Below are 13,363 nucleotides of genomic sequence, written 5' to 3' on the forward strand. Positions count from 1 at the left end.
ACTTTCACTGGAGTCTGTACACACGGACGTGGAGACATCGAAGTCCTCTCTCTCCATGCCCTCGCTCCCGCCCCTCATCTTCCTCACCTCTGTGAATCTTGTCCCCAGATACATGATTGCTCCTTTCCACACAAAGCTTGAGTCTGCTCTAAAACTTGGCCACACTGAGTATTGATTGGGCACCCTCTGTTTGGGGAGCACATAGAGCCCCACACACTCTTGATCCCAAGAACTCACATCCCACAGGGTATTTATTCAGGCCACCTGCACCTCGCCAAGCCTGCCTCAAAAGATCTGTGCTTTGTGGTGTGGTGGTGGTGGTGGTGTGTGTGTGTGTGTCTGTGTGTGTGTGTGTGCACACGCATGTCTATTAGAGAGAGAAAGAGAGAGATAGCATTAATGTGGCAAAATATTGCCTGATAGAAATCTAAGTGAAGGATATGTGAGTATTCATTATTCATTTTACAATCATTTTAACTCTTCTTTAGGTTTAAAATGTTCTAAAATAAAAAGCTGGGAGAGAGGGGGTGCAATAGTAGTAGTTTTAAATGATTCTTAAAATGTCCCATGACACACAAATGGCTGGCATATTATTTATCAGCAATGGCCTCTACCATGAGTGCACATTGTTCACACACTTAACTAACATCAAACAAAGAACAAAAAGCACAAATATTTTGCATTCATTATGATCCATAAACACAAGTAGGGTACCTCATCTGGTGCCCAAACACAAGAATAACGATTTTTTCCTGGGTTCACAGAAAGACTGATGTGCTGGAAATTAAGCTATACCCATGGGACTTTGGACTCTTAAAGGTTATTTTAATGGTAGATGATCTTTACTACGCTCACTGAATTTAGAGCTCAACTCACTTAAGCTGTGACATTACCAGCAACGATGACTAACATTAGAACCTTGTTTTTCCTTTAAAACGCACACTCTGGTTGGAGTAGAAGGAGGAAGAACATTCAGCTAGCTCTCCATCCTCTGGTGTTTTCATGCTGAAGCATGAATAGAAAATCCCAGAAGAGGGAAGAGGGCAGATAAAAGAGGACACAGAGAGAAGCTTTATTTGTTTTTGTCTCCCTCTGTTCAAAATAGCACATTGAAAAGAGGCCTACTGCAAAAGATCCAATGTAGATAGCCGGTACATGAAGAAGCAATGGTTCTTAGTCTCACAGGTCATTCCTGCAAAATCCTCATGCCTCCCCCGGCCCCCATCCCTTTAGCTGCCAAAGCTTCAGGGGGACATGAGCACTGTGACTTCTTGGCACCCTCAGTCTGGGGAAGAGGCGGAACCCGCCTCTGATTCTCCAATCTTCCAATGCCAACTCAATAGACAGTTTTGTTTCAGCTTGATTGTCAACCATCTATGATGCACTCTATAGCGCACAGCTGGAACATAATAGATGCTCAATAAATGAATGAGGTATGAAGAGAAGGGCTGCAGAAGAGCCAAAGGGCCAGTTTTCATGGAAGGTTCTATTCAACCGGGAGGGCTTTCCTCTGGCTTCTGCTCAGAACCTAGCTCAGAATCCTCGGTGCCATCCCGACATCAGTAAAGAGACACCTTTGGCATGGATATTAGCATTCTTACCTCAAGTGACTCTGCAGGCAGCTCAAATTTACAAAGGGCCAGGGTAGGAAAGACATATCACGGCCGTGTGGCAATTTACAAAGACAGGCTAATTGTGAGTCTACGTGATATGCCCTGAGAGTTCTCAAATGATGGCATTTGCAGGGGACCAAGGCCTTGGCAGTATAAGAGCATTACAGAGAAAGAGTAAATAAAATTGGAGTGTTTACTACTATAGTGAGTCTGATTTTTGTGTTCTAAATTACCAGTACTGAGAGAGAATTATATGCTTAGGTACTTTAAATATGTTATTTTATGTGATTCTCATAGCAACCCAATTAGGTATCTCATCTTATAAATGAAGTGACTACAGTTCGAAGAGTTAACTTACTTAAATGTGATGGCTAATTTTATGTGTCAACTTGACTAGGCCATGGGGAGGCTTAGATGTTTGGTTACGCGGTATTCTGGGTGTGTCTGTGAGGGTGTTTCTGGATGAGATCAGCATTTCATCAGTAGACCAGGTAAAGCAGATCACCCTCCCCTGATGAGGGTGGACCGTGTCCAGTCCATTAAAGGCCAGAGTAGAACAAAACTGTACAATAAGAAAGAATTCTCTTTGCTTGATTAGTTTAAAGCTGGACATAAGCTTCCTACCTTTTAACTCAGACTAGAACTACACTGTCGGCTCTTCTGAATCTCTAGCTTGCTAATTACAAATCCTAGAGTTATCAGCCTCCATAATCATGTGAGCCAGTTCCTTATAAAGCGCGCGCGCTCTCTCTCTCTGCATAAACACACACACACACACACACACACACACGTATACATATATACACAACATGTATATATAAAGAAATATATATATTTCTTTAACTTGGTATTTACTCCGTGTGTGTATGATAGCATTATATTCTGTGGAGAACACAGAGATTACACAATTATATGACAGACACTCTTGGCTGCCCACTTACCAACTATCCTGAGACACTCTACTTACCCTTGTTTGTAGAACCCACCTCCCACTGTGGAGACCTAAAATGCCAAATACTCCCTTTCTCCTCTTCTATTACTTTCAGGTCACAAGCTTGCAACTGAAACCTTGACACGGGGGCTCACAGGAGAGCTTGCCAGGGGCTGGTGGGAAAGAGCTCCCTTCCTGAAAAAGGCTCCACTAAGGAGGAAACAGCTTCCTCCAGCTTTGTGGAGGATTGCACCTGCCGGGTGCCAGAGACTACAGCGACATCTGTGACTGAGAGGAAGACATTGCCTTTGTGCTGAGGAAGGCAGAGCAGAAAGAAAGGAAGCGTCTGAATCGTGATGATACTGCAGAGCTGCTGAATGAACCAATCCTGAAATTACCTGCCTCCGTATTTCTTACGTGACATAATATCTTTATTGTTTAAGTCTCCTTTAAATGGAAGTCTGTTTCCCAGAAGCACCCTAATCTAATTAGCTGATTTGACTTTCTCGGTAAGAGTTCACATTAGAGGAGGTTCGTTTATCCAGTCAAAGGTATATTTATGGGTTCATTTAATACTTTCATAATTTACAAATAGTCCAGCGAAATGCTCAATATATCTATACCTTTATACATCCCTTCAACCTTTCGACTCTCCATTCCCCTTATCTGTCTGTCCATATGTCTATCTGTCTGTCTGTCTGTCTCTCTCTCCCCCTCCCTTCATACTTACCTACCTATCTATTATATGTTGTCAAATATATTGGGGAAGGTGCAATTACTGCATACTGTAGTCCCTTCTGGAGAAGCACAATGAACATTGACGTGTTAGAACATTTGAGAAGTGCTGAGGTAAAGAAACTCCTTTAACTTTAACTCAGTATTTCCTCAGTTATTGTCTTTTCAATCACAGAACTCTTTTTTTGAGCACACATTTTAACAGCAAGCTGTTTGGGAAATGTGTGTGTGACCGGGTAACTATCTCTGTCCTAAGATCCCCCACCCACACATTTTAAGAGGGCAATTGTTCCCTCTGAAGACAACTCTTGTTATTCTGAAGCACTGAAGCAAAACTAGCACAGAGAGTCCACTCGGAATTTGCTTAGCAGATGTTTACAAATAGCTGATGCTAATTTCTACACAAAAGATATATTTCTGGCCTTGGTTTACTATTTGTGATTCGCAGCTACATTCTAGGGACCTCGAGCCTGGCCCGTCATCCTGCTTGAGCTAACCACATTGGACACAAACAGTCCCCTTTCGTGGTGGCCCTTTCCCCTGTTTACACCATCCCCAGCCCAAGAGGCAACCTTATGAGTGTGTTTTAACATAAACTTCAAATCGCATGCATACTAACACTACTTCATGAGCAAGAAATTACCACATCTGGTTCATTGACATTTACTTCTAGGCACCATTTCAATCAGATTAATCCGTTTATCTAAATAATCTTCCACTCACTTCACAACATCAGAACTCACCAATACATTTCCCATTGATGCTTCCAACCTTCCTTTTTTTTTACACCGAGATGCAAGATTAATTAGTACCTGGAGTTCTGCAGACAGAACTCTTATCGAGGTGTAACGGAGTCCAAATAACAGCCTTATATCCCATCAGAGTTCAAGTAGGGCAGATGGAGATGTCACTGTCAGTCTGTCCCTGATAGAACTGTTGGAGAAAGCCGCTTAGAGGTACATGCAGGATCAATAGGCCTTGTATTAGTCAGGATGGGACACTATGCTACAGTAACAAACAACCCACAAATCTAAGTGGCTGATAAAAAGAAAGGCATTAGATGTCCACTTTGGGTCAGCTGAAGGTCTACTCCATATTGTCTTCACTCAGGGAACAGACTCTATCTGGAACATTGCCAATCGTCATGACAAAGAGGAAAATGCAAGTACGGTGAGCTCCTCACTGACTCTCAGGGCTTCTACCCATAAGTGACCACATCATTTCCATCCACATTTCATGAGTCACATGAGAGCTCATTACCACAGGCCCCCTAACACTGAACCCCAGAGCTGGACAGGCACGTTCCCCTAGAACAGTCATCACTGGAAAAGCCACAGGCTTCATCTCACCGGGGCAGAGTTTTCACTGCCATGTTTACCCTTCAGCAAAGAGCAGAGCCAAGCGTATGCTCTCCGCAGACGGCAGATCTGAAAGAGAGCGGACGATGGAGCGAACCTCCTGAACGCCGGGCAAAAACAGTTATTCCACTTAATAACGGGCTCCATTTTCAAGGACTCCATTTCCCTTTTCTTTCGAGTTGTAATCGACGTAAAGTAATGATACCGCATTAGTTTCGGGACTACAGCCTAACGATTCAATACTAGCACACTCCATTTCACTCTTGAATTCTTTCTTCTTGAACGAGTTCCTCACCTTCTTCTTCATTGTTCGCTTCCCTGTCATCCTCGCCTGCTTAATCCTCCTCCGATGACCATGAATCAAGTCAAGAATGGCTCTTGGAGTCCCCATCAGCCCTTCAACATTTACTAAACATATTTATTGCATGCCAGGCACTGGTCAAAGCACAGTTCTCAGTGACCAGTGACATTTTAAAAAGTATGACAACGTACAAGGCCACTGCCAGCTCCAAAAGTGTTTCGCACAGATTAGAAATAGTTGCCCTTTCTGGGCAGATGCAGCCTTATTGGCACAAAGCATGGTAAGCAGGAAGCTCCTTTGTATAAAAGAAAAAAAAGTGCCCCTTCATCTGAGTGGACACACTCCATGCAGGACACACAGCTTGGCGAGAAAAGTGAGGACCGGGTTTAGGCCCTGTGTGGCCCTCATCCAGGTGTGCTGGCCAAGCACAAGTGTCCCCCAGATGCAGCATCCACAAAGTCATACATTTTCCTTAAAGATAAATGTGCTCTGTTGTAGGTCTTCTCTTTCATTCTCTCCTTTCAGGGATAGGAAAATGTCCTTCCTTTTATGAAATGCTGGTAATAGATGGTAGTGTTTGTTTTCTCTCTCTTGTGGAACATTCTTACTTAGCAGAATAAAGGTGACAACTCTGTGTCAGTTCTCTTTTAGGACATTTTTCTGCCCCATAGAATTCAAAACTTTGGATACCATGGACTCATGGGAGGCGCTGTGTGGTAAGAAGCTCTCCATTCAAGCAAAGGAAAAAGTCACTGCAAAACGACTGGGACCCGGGCAGGTACTATGTTAACATCAATGCCCCTAAGCTGCAGCAATCTGCATGACATTACATCTCAGAACTGCCAGGTTGCTATGGTTATCACCATATCTATGTAATTACCAAGGAAGTTGCTGTCTTTGTGACATATGAGGTCCACGGCATGCAGATATTCAAAAAAAGAAAGATTTTTGTGTCAGAGAAATGTACATGCTAGCAAAAATGCCATTGCTTGAGTGCAGCTGCATGCACGCACAAAAATGTTTATGCACACGGGAGAAGCATTGTCTCTTGCATGCTTTGGTAATGACATGCACCACATGTGAAGGCCACACAGCTGCGGGGAGGCAGGCCTTGGCTCTAGATAAATCTGGACTTTTGCTCTTAGCCAGGAGTCTTTCCATTCTAGAAACAGAAAGCTGGTCTCAGTTAAAGGGAGGTGTATTGGCTCACCTAACTGAGAAATGAGCATTTGTGTCAGGTACCTCTTGATCCTGGGGCTCGGTGACAGTATGAAGACCTGACTTTCTCTCCACCCCCCAAGGCCTTTCTGCTTTCCCTTGTGATTACAGCACAGGCTGTCCCCTTGTGAGGGCCTCAACACGTGGGCAGTCGGTCGACTGCCAAAGTTCTAGGTTTGCATCCACCAGGAAATAGAAAGCTTATCTTTTCTAACAGTTCAAACAAACAAAGTTCTGCGCCTGGGTCTCATTAGCTTGAATTAGACCATGTGCTTGTCACTGTACCAGGGCCATGCCCGACCTGGAGCAGGGCTGTGAGGGAGGGTTCGTTCTCTAGAACTAACAGGATCAAGGGATGTGGTCGGCCAAGCTTCCTTTTGTTCCTCAAAGGAGTGAGTTCTAAGAAGTTAGTCCCCAAAGAGACATTATCCATGCTGCTTCTTTTCCTGTTGCCTCCGCCCCCCCCCCCCTTCCCCCTGGTCTGTTCTCCCTGCTGCTCCCTCCACCTCCTCTGTGCTCTGAGATGCTGTTTCTTGGTGACTTCTCCACCAGGCCACTGATGGGATCCAACAATGGGAGGCACAAGCAGACCCGAAGGAGGGAGGAGAAAGAGGTGCTGGGGATCTCGCTCCTTCTCCCTCTCTGTCCCACTGATCCAGGGCCCATTCTCACTGGGTGCCAGTCATACTACTGTCCCCGCCCCTCTCACCCCTCATCCCTTCGGCTCTTGAGGGAGTAACAGCTTCCTGCTGCTGTCATCTCTGTTTCCTGTCCATATATCTGTAACGTTGTCCCTACAAATCTTTTCATTAAAACAAGGGGGCCAGCAAAATTTGGCCCACAGGCCAAATACCTGCCTCCCAGGTCATTTTTGTAAAGGCAGTTTTACCAGAACACAACTGGACCCATGATTTGGTCATTGTCTACGGCCAGTTGTGACAGAGACTGCACGTGACCTGCAAAGCCAAAAATATTTCCTATCTGACCCTTCACAGAAAAAAAACTTGCCAACCTCCAGGCAAACCATCTGTGACAGGTTTTGTTTCCTACTGGGGCCCTGTCTCTCACATCTCCTTATATAATTAAAGAGAGCACTGCTTTTGCTATGAGATTTAAATGTAAAAGATGGGAAGACACAAATATGAAAGTCCCACCCTGCTGGCTCAAGGGGAAACCACACAAGCAGGAAAGGGGTACAAGGATCTTTTTTTATACAGTGAACCCTGCCCTCTCCCAGTCCGGAGCGGAGGGGTCTCGAAGCAGCAGCGAGCGTGCCCAGCCCGGACGCCCCTGGCCAGCACTCTCCAGACTGCACACCTGAGTGCTCCCGCCTCCTCCAGGCCCGCCAGCGAACGGGAAAATCAATATGTACAGAACCCAACCGAAATGCTGGATGAAAAAGATGAACATTGCTAGGTTTAGAAAATAAAAATGTTCTAAACAGATCAACAGTAAGCAAAGCGCTTTGATTTGTACCGTTTTCCAGTCCATAAAACCCTAATATCTGCCGACGTGTCATTAAGAGCTTCCATGCCACCCGCCGTGCGTGCTGCGGCGTGAACGGATTGCCGCGAAGACGCGATCCGAGCCGCAGCCCCGATCTTTGGCGATGTTTTACGTGGGTGCTAAATGGGGGGGAAGTCTGCTCAATCATGAACAGAGCACCAGTTTAGGGGAAAAGTAAATGCGGGAGTTCAATGAACAATATCTATCACTCAGCAGTGAGTTATTCCAGTCAATCAAAAAATAAAAAAAATAAAAGTAGGCAAAGACCATTTATTGGGGTGGAGAAAAAATAAATAAACACAGAAATGACTACATGCAACCTAATTCTTTGTTTTTCAGAAACAGGGAAGATTTACACTTTCAATACCATCTTCGGTGAAACAAATGTTCAAATCATGTCGAAAATGGTTCATCTGGACTCCTAGCCCTTTGCAATCCCCAAACTTAGTAGCACTTCAGTGTGTGAAATCCCTCAGTAACACAGCAAAGCCTCACCCACTGCCATTGCGCTCATCCTGATGGTGGCCCCCAGAAGTTTCCTGAATGATCAGCCAGAGTTGCAGGAACTACGCCGGACTGTTTGATGATCTCCATCCTGTGACTGCAGGGAAGAGGGAAAAGCCGTGGACAGGAAATCAACAACTCGGAAGGGGATCGTCGGCTGTGTTGCTGAGCAGCCGTGGACCAATTATTAAATTATTAAATCACTCTCTGAGCCTCAGTCTCTTTATCTGTGAAACAGGACCGACACTCTCCTCCCTACCCCTACGCACAACCCCATCACCCAGGTCTTGTAAATTCATCCATTCCTGTTTGATGAATATTTACTAAGCACCTTTTATGTGTCAGGAGCGCGCTGGGTGAGGATGGAGATGCAGCCCCCGCCTTCTTGAAGCACACAGGCAGAGCGGAGAAAGGCCAGTGCCAATGTGCTGTGACAGCTCTAGGATAGCCACGGAGACAGGTCTTTGAAAGTAGCCAGGTGAGTCAGAAAGAGCTTCTGGAAGGAAGGGCTCTCTAAACACATTCTGAAGAATAAGTCAAGGAGGGGAGAAGGGAGAATATTATCGCTATAAAGAAGAAGAGAGGGACGACATGAGCCTTTACAGGTACCGAAAGCATTTTCGAATCCCAAGATTCAAGGTGGGGGAAGTCAAGAGGCCTGGGAAGGAGGGAGAGCTAAGCAGGACCCAGATATCAAGGGCCTCCTGGTCCTGCTGTGGCATTTGGACTTTACCTTGAAAGCAATGGACAGCCCACTGAAGGGTTTCTGTTGGGGGAGGTAACCTGATTCTATGTGTTTTGGGAAGGTCATCCCCGCTCTCCAACAGCTCCCAGATGGAGAAGGAGTTAAAGGGGAGACTAGAGGCAGGGAGACCAGAAATCCAGGGAGAGGGAGAGGTGGCAGCCGATGAAGGAGAACAGAGGGAGTGGGGCTGAGGGAGAACGGGCAGATGTAAGAGGCATGGGATTGACAGGACAGCTTGATAGATGGGGAAGAAAAGCAGAGGGAGGGGCAAGGAGGGCACTAGGCTTCTGCTCGAATAAAGAGGCATATGCTATTCCACTCACTGAAAGGGAGCAGGTAGAAGTGGTGCCTGGCACAAGGCAAGGGACCCAGCAGGTGCTCAGTAGGTGTTTGTTGACTCAAAGCAGACTCTTTATTCTCCTAGCTTCATTCTCCCCCACCTTTGTTACCTGTCATCTCCCCACCTCACACACACACACATTGCCCCCACCCACTCTACCTCATCCCGCTCATCACTGCCTGGTAAATCTTTTTAAAACACCAATTTGTCTGTCAGATTTAAGTGGCTCATTTAAATGGCTCAGGATTTCCCCAGGCACCACTCAAAGCCCCTCTGCTCGGCCTCCTTAATCCCTCTCCCCACACCAAGCCAGCCTGTTTCTGCTCTGCTTCTGTCACGTTGTCCAGACAGTCGCTCCCTGACCTGCCGGCCTCAAGCCCTTCGCTGAGGCCATGCTCCCCACTTGGAGCACCAGCTTTTCCTTCATACTGCCATTGCAAATTCAAATCAGAGAATCACAGTGGAGACTAGGAAAAAGGAAAGCAATTCTCTCCATTCCAAACGAGCTTAATTCTTTGACTCTAGGCAACACACAGGGTCTGTGGTTGAGGAAGTTGCTAGAGAAGAGACATAAGAGGTAAATTTATCTAGATTATAGATAAATTGGCTAATAAGATATGTCTTAATACATTCTTCTCATACATTCCAGACCCTTGAAGTCCTTTTGATGTTGAAGCATGTTTTTAAAGCATGAGTGGATTATGATTGTCAGAAAAAAAAGCAGCTTTCTTCCAGGCCTTAAGCTATAAAAATGGCTATTTCCATTCTCTGTACAAATGAACCCACTTTAGTATGTCCCGCTGGGAAATGAAGGCAATTGCTTTATGCCTGGGAATTACTAAAGATTTACTTGAAAGTGCTACCTCACACTCAGTGGGATATAAATATAAATGAAAAGAAAAACAATTAGCCCAAATGTGTCAACCTCAACAGTGTTGATTGGTTGGTTGGCTATTTTAAAAGCCTATTTTTATTTCTAGAATCAAAAGTGGCAAAAACAAACAACGAACGCCCTAGTAGTTATATAGTTCTCAAGAAGCCCAGGGAGCAAGCACAGACAGGATTACTTTGAAGGCCACCTACCTTTGTTTGAGCCCCACCCAGGACCCTAGGAAGACCGCCCAACTGGACAAATCGGGCCTTCGCATTACAATCCCTCAGGCCAAAAAAGCTACAGAGCCCCCTGAAGCAACCAACAAACCCAACTTCTGCTGTCTGTCCACCAGGCTTCCCCTGTGGAACACAGGAGGTCTCCAGGCCCAAATGGGCGTCACTCCTCCAGCCACTAGGGCGGGGTTTCTCAAACTATGCTTCAAGAACCACCTGCACCTGCATTAGAATCCCCTGGATGCTTTTTTATATGTGCAGATGTATGGTCCCTGTCCTGCACACACTGAGTGCACATCTCTACAGGTGGGTTCACTCTCCAGCACCATCAGTGTGGGCAGACTAGCAAGGCTTCTCTCTTCTCCCAGTCCTCTGGCGTTTTCCTTCCATCGTTCCCTTATCCATCTTAGGGTCTTTGGTCCAATGTTTTATTCTAAAGGTCCTTGCAATTCTACTGTCCTGCAATTTTACTGTGTCCCCCCAGTAAACTTTCTCCCCATCCACCTCAATAACGCTGTCAAGTCTCTTCCATGCTCTTCGAACTACAGTTTTCTAATAACCAATCCCATGACCTTGTAGCATTTGACCTCGATCCTAATTCTCTAAGGATCGAGGTTGCCAAATGAGAATTCCCTCCTCCTCTAGGTACCCACACACACACACACACACACACACACACACGTTTCCACTGGCCCCACCCTCACCTGGACTCTGGATCCCACTTTACCTTCCTTCTCAAAATCCTACATCATATAATATACCTCCTTCCTCCTGTGTGTTTAGTCACATCTTCTCAAACAAATCCTTCCCTTTGGCTCTTTTCTGTCATTGTAGAGTATCACTAAAGTAACAAATTAGTATGGAATGCACTCCAACATCCTAGAAGAACCATTGCATCAATAGGACATACTCTATACCCAGCACAATTGAATGTTAACCTGATCGTTATCCATAAATCCTTAACAGAATGAATGATATGTTTCAATACAGCTTTTTAAACCTTTTAAATAAAAATTTTCAAATATGTTAAAAAACAGAGAAAGTATAATAAACCCTCACTTATCCATCACCAGCTTCAACAATTATTACCATTTTGCTAATGTATTTTAGAGCAAATCTCATGTGCCAGGTGATCTAGCTGATAAGGGTACATTTTAAAAGAACATAACCTCCATGCTATTATTACAGCTAAATAATCAACAGTGATTTCTTCTTATCATCTAATATCCAATCCATTATCAAATTCCCAATGGTCTCAAGGATGTCTTTTTATAATTAGGTTGTTCAAATCAGGATTCAAATAAGGTCTTCACATTGTAGCTCATTATTATGTCTCTTAAGTTGTTTCTATCCTATAACAGTCTCCTTGCCTTTATTTTTTTAATGCCACTGATTTCTCGGGCCATTTGTTATGTAGATTATCATGAATCTTGATCTGGCTGATTAGGTCCTTACTTTGTTGAAATCTAGTGTCTCTATGCCCCACTTCTGGTAAACGCATAACTACATTAAGAGACTTCGGGTTTAGTCTTTTTGTTAGTAAGAATTCTTCATAGGCAGTACTTTTTAAACAAGCAAAATTGGTAGAGATCACTTTTAAAAACACTCTCCCTTATCTCACACCCTCTTCCAACCACCCCTTCTGCCTCCTCCCCATTCAGTCTTCCTCCAGGTCCTTGCCTGCATTGGCTTCCTTCCATCACCGTCTTTGCACAGGCTTCCTACCTGCCCCAAGAATGCCTTCCCTCAGGTAAATCTAGCATTTCCTTCCAATCTCAACTGAAGCATTTCTCCCTCTTTTCCTGACTTCCATGATAAGATCAAACCTCCCTTGCTGCATTCACCACTGCTACAGTTCTTCATTAATCTGTGATTATTTCACTCATGTCTCTCCCTTATTAAACCGAAAGCACCGTGAGGGCAGGGACCAGGTCTGATTTTGCTCATGGCTGTATCCTCAGTGCCCAGCACAGTATCTGGCACATAATGAACTTTCAAAATAAAAACCCCCAAATCAGGAGTTGCATGAATAAAGGGTTTTGGGATCAAAAGAATGATCTTAGCTAAGGTAATCTTTACCTGGGAGGTCATATAACCTATAGTCCAAAATGGGAAATTTTGAGAGTAAAAGATGGGGTACTCTTAATAATTAAGCCAAGACAACAGGGTAAACCAAGATGTTTCCATGAAAACCAGGGTAAATGTTTATACCCTCCATTCCAGAACATTGTCCTGGGGTCTTTCCAATACTCCAATACTTCTTAAGGGGAGAATAAGACATGAATCTCAAAGGACCACACTAGGACACCTCTCCTAGGACTTCCAAGATAACCTTATTTTTCCTAGTTTATGTCTGTGAATCTTTGGGGCACATCATGCAACTAAAACACAAATGCCTAGAATGTCCTAAGTTTGCACAATATTTTTTTCTATACATCCTGGTCGTAGAGAAATCTGCTCTCTTATTTGCTGTTCATGGAAATGTAAATAGATATACCTTTCTGGAGAGCATTGTGGTAGTTTGTCTTCGGAGTCTTCAGAAAAAGCTCTACCTTAGACCTAGCAAGTCTACTTCTGGGAATTTGTCCTACAGAGTAATCACAGAGTATTCGAAGATATTTGTGCAATAATCTACTGTAAAAAAAAAAAATAGTCCCAATTTTTCACCCCTCCCTGTATCCACGCCATCTGGCCACACTTTGGGTAGAGTCATTCCCTTCTCTGCACTCGGCCGGATGATTTGCTTTGGCCAACAGGACACGAGCAAATATGACACAAGTAGAGGCTTGGAAAAGTGCTTGTACAGTTCTGTGTAGACCTTGCTCCATGAGAACATGCCGAGGCCAGCTAGCTTCCTGGAAGACAACTCACCCGGAACAGACTGGAATTGCCCCGGTTGTCCCACCCGTGGCCATTCTAAAGAAGCCAGTATCCAGCCAATCCCAACATAGGAGCAAGTGAAAATGAGGAGGGCTGCTCAGCCCACCGGCAGCTGACTGCAAAGG

At 44.7% G+C, this 13,363-nt stretch overlaps 1 long non-coding RNA gene across 6 annotated transcripts in view; it reads right to left on the reverse strand.

The window, feature by feature from the left end:
• LOC118602859 overlaps positions 1–13,363 on the reverse strand; it is a 32,356-nt gene that overhangs the window by 11,305 nt on the left and 7,688 nt on the right. For 3 of the 6 annotated variants that reach the window (XR_004950926.1, XR_004950924.1, XR_004950923.1), the window contains exon 3: positions 8,158–8,263. This is a non-coding gene — a long non-coding RNA (uncharacterized LOC118602859). Of the gene's footprint in view, positions 1–7,912; positions 8,264–13,363 lie in introns of those variants that run through there. The other 3 variants (XR_004950925.1, XR_004950927.1, XR_004950922.1) reach the window with 1 other exon arrangement.

This window comes from Rousettus aegyptiacus, unplaced genomic scaffold (assembly GCF_014176215.1).
Source record: "Rousettus aegyptiacus isolate mRouAeg1 unplaced genomic scaffold, mRouAeg1.p scaffold_m13_p_5, whole genome shotgun sequence".
In the NCBI taxonomy this organism is placed as follows: domain Eukaryota; kingdom Metazoa; phylum Chordata; class Mammalia; order Chiroptera; family Pteropodidae; genus Rousettus; species Rousettus aegyptiacus.